This window comes from Tasmannia lanceolata, unplaced genomic scaffold (assembly GCF_043159265.1).
Source record: "Tasmannia lanceolata isolate RefF3 unplaced genomic scaffold, GAP_Taslan_0.1 ptg000007l, whole genome shotgun sequence".
Classification (NCBI taxonomy): Eukaryota; Viridiplantae; Streptophyta; class Magnoliopsida; order Canellales; family Winteraceae; genus Tasmannia; species Tasmannia lanceolata.
The window spans coordinates 17,991,947-17,996,393 of record NW_027518684.1 but is presented as its reverse complement, the minus strand read 5'-3'; positions in this window follow the sequence as shown (position 1 = coordinate 17,996,393).

Sequence of the window (4,447 nt, the reverse complement as noted above, 5' to 3'; positions counted from 1 at the left end):
CAATATACGGTGAAACGATTGGAATTTCGTAACTCTTTAATTTGTAGTAGTCAATGGTGAGTTAGGAAAGGTGAGATGAGGGAATTAATTAAAAAGGAGATGAATGAGATTGATTAAAAAAAACAACTATCTTTATCTTATTATATCCATATCTTAAGGAGGTGTAATTTGAATAGACTTTTGAAGAGGAATTTGATTAAGATTAGGAAATGAGGGAAGAAGGAAGAGAGAATCTATAATTATGGGAGTGTGCTTTGTATAGAATTAACTTATCATTTCATTGAATAACAAGAGCCTTATTCAAATGGGGCGTCCAAAGGTGAACCCGGTGCAACTGGTGGCGGAGGAGGTTTGAGAAATCATAATGGTAATGGAGTTTTTTATTTTTTCTCTCTATTATAATATGGGATTTGCTAGCGTCAATCGCAGAAGGCATTTGGTCTGTTGCATGTCTGAGTAGCCAGTTCAAAAATGAAGACAAAATCTGCTGAAAAGTGAGGCTTGGTTGCTGCTCTAACATGTTAGACGGTCTTAGATATTACAAAGCTTTTGGCTTAGTGAATATATGGATGCAACAATAAATGTGAAAAGAAAGACCCCTGGTCTATTAAATTTTAGGGGAATGATATTCCCCCCTCCTTTCACAGATAAAATCCCCACCTTTAACGTTATCCGTTAACTTTCAAAGGTAAAAGGGAAACGTTAAAGGGGGTGAATTTATCATCAAGATGTGAACCATTCTCACGGTAAACGTTAAAGGGGTGGATTTTATCCGTGAAGGGGGGGGGGAATATCTTCTCCCAAATTTTATTGGCATGAGCTAATTTCACTTATATTGGAGCCGAAGCATGAATCTCTCTCTCATACTTAAGGGTTGCAAATCGAGTTGTAGACTCTCAGACCAACTATATATGCTTGTCATTGTTGTAGATAATAACATAACAGAATGTAGAAAATGGAACAAATGAATTTGTTGGACAAGGCACTTCCAAGAAGCTATCTTTAAGATAGTAATTTCCCATGTATAGTTGCAGATGGACTCTTCTATCTCCAGGATACAATGCCCAACACTGAGAATTTTAACAAGACTGCACTTCTTGTATTCTCACGAACCATAACCCACTTAGAAAAACTTTAAACTTATATGAAAGAAAGAAGAGAATATAAGAAGAAGAAGATACTTAACAAACACGGATCGAGTCTTTTTATAGACTCTGAATCGGTGCAAAGACACCCTCTCACGAAGAGACTTGCACCCTTTATAGAAGAGGCGCAGCTCTTCGTTTATAGCCGTTTAACAGTTAACTATCTCGACAATTATAATTTAAACTGTTTTGTTTAAATGACAGTTATAGCCGTTAAGCTTAACCGTCTTTATATTTCTTCTTCTTCTTTCTTCATTTTTCTTCTTCTTATATATATATATATATATATATATATATATATATATATATATATAGAGAGAGAGAGAGAGAGAGAGGAAAATGATTGTGAGCTTGAAGCTCATATAGCTTATATGAGCTTGAGGGCCCAAACACATGTGGGCCCACATTGTTAGGATGATCCAACGCATTCATTTGAAAGGCCTTTACATAGATAGGGTGTGTATAAAAAATCAGCTCCATAGGATCATCCTAACCCATCCAAAAGTGGAGGGCAAAATGGACAGACACCGTTTGCCACAAATCTGCCCATTTTTGCCCTCCCCTTTTGGAGTGGTTAGGATGATCCAACGGAGCTGATTTTTGGTACACACCCTATCTATGATGGGGCCTTGCAAATGAATGGTTTGGATCACCACAAAAAATGTGGGACCCATGTGTTTGGGCCCTCAAGCTCATATAAGCTATATATATATATATATATATATATATATATATATATATATATATAATAATTATTATTATTACTACTACTTGAAGTTCATTCATGATGCTCTATCAAAGAGAAAGAGCTCCAAAGAACTTGAATGAGACGAGTGAATTCATCACCTATTTATAGGTGAAGGAGTGAAGGAGTTTGAATCCTAAATCTCCATGTGGGATGCTACAAATTTCAAATGATTCCCACCAAAATATTTAAAACGATTCCAAAATGAAAAAATGGAGGAAACTTTCACTACTCCCAAGATTTTGATTTTCCCTTCAAAATAATGGAGGGAACTTTGACAAATCTCAAGACTTTGACTTTTCCCTTCAAAATATATTATTAATAATATAATATAATTTATAATATAAAATACATTATTAGTAATATAATATAATGTATAATATAACAATCCCCCACTTATTACTAATTATGATTATACAAGGCATGAAATGCAAAACTAAAAGTAAACTAGGTATAAGTATAGTGTAAGTCCAAAAGTAGCCTAGGCTTGAACCTTAGGATTGAATATGAGACACAAGGAAACATATTCATACTATACATGGGTTCTTGATTCTCTCAAATGACAGCGCGTTAATGGGCCTTGCATTGATCTTGTTTTAACAAGTACTCTACGATTTATTCGAAGAGATCTATAGAAAGCGGCCTCTCACTTTCTTACTTGTAAAGGCATACTCATAAGGAACGTGCCATTGAACTCTTATGCACATGATTTTCAAATTAAAGTATTAAACTTCAATTGACATCAATATGATAGAGTGGGTTTCAACCACTATTATCTCTTTAAACCGGTAATAGCCCCATACCTCCCATGGTTTTACTGATCTTATGATATGATAAAGGTTTAGTAAGGGGGTCTGCCAACATTTGATCAGTAGGTAAGTATTGAAGTGTCACTTACCCTTTTTCACAACTCTTCGTATGTTATTATATCCCATAGCAATATGCTTGCTATTATTTGATATTCTTTTATTTATGGTGTTGTAAATTGCTGCTTGATTATCACAGTATAAAGTGATTGGTCCTTTAGTAAAATCTGTAAATGGAATACATCTTAAAAATCTTTTAATCCAAAATATCTCTTTGCATTCAAGAGACATAGCAATGAATTCAGACTCTATTGAGATAATGCTACACATGTCTGTTTCTTAAAGCACAAAGCAATTATGCAACCACCCATAGTAAAAAACCAGCCACTAGTTGACTTAGAAGTAAGTCTATCAGAAGCCCAATTAGCATCACTATAGCATTCTAAAACAGAAGTTGTACAATTATAATGCAAGCCATAATTCATGGTATGTTTTAGATATCTCAGAACTCTACTAATTTCATTCTAATGTTCAACACTTGGATTACTAGTAAATCTACTTAACATACCAACCGAACATGCAATGTCTAGTCTAGCATAATTCATGGCATACATTAAGCTACCAATGATTTTAGCATATTCTTTTTTATTTACAGGAGACCTAGTGTTGGATATTAATTTACAATGGGGATCAAAATGAGTCTTACTAGGTTTGCAATCAAAATGATTAAACTTCCTTAATAATTTTCAATGTAATAAGATTGAGTTAAAATATATTTGACATCTCTTCTGATAATTTTAACTCCTAAAATAACATTAGCTAGACCTAAGTCTTTAATGTCAAATATCTCCTAGTCTCATTAATGCAATCTATGTTGGAACTAAAAATCAATAAATCATCAACATAAAGAGTAATCAACACATTAAAATCTTTTGTGCTCTTAGAAAAAATACAACTTTCTACTTTACTTCTTTTAAAACTAAATTTTTTTATCACTTTTCTGAATTTCTTATACCACTGTCTAGGTGCTTGTTTAAGACCATAAAGAGATTTGTTTAGTTTGCATACCTTGTTTTCTTGACCTTTGAAAACATACCATTCCGGCTGATGAATGTAAATTTCCTCATTAAGATCTCCATTGAGAAATGTAGTCTTGACATCCATTTGATGTATTTTAAGATTGTAAATGGAAGCTATAGCAAACATAGTTCTAATAAAAGTAAATTTAGTAACAGGAGAAAATAGTTTAAAATATTCTAATCCTTCTTTTTTACTATAACCCTTGGCTACTAACCTTGCTTTGTATTTTTAAATACTACCATCAGGTTTGAGTTTCTTTTTCAAAACCCACTTACAGCTAATGTGTTTAGTATTTGGAGGAAGATCCACAAGAGTCCATGTATTATTATCATATATGGATTTGATCTCATCATCCATAGCCATTTTCCATAATTTAGAATCAGGTAAAGACATAGCTTCTTGAAATGATTTAGGATCATCTTCTAATAAGAATGTAAATATTCCAGGTCCTAGATCTTTTTCAATCCTACGTCTCTTACTTCTTCTCAATACACGCTTAGAATCATTTTCTCCATTAACAGTTTCATGCATATGAGATGAACTACTTTCATGACTCGAACTAAGTAAATTATCAGAAATATGATCATGATTAGCATTTTGTACTATGGACGAATCACCATAAACAACATCAGTATCAATTTCTAATCCACTTATAGTTCTTTTTCTAATTC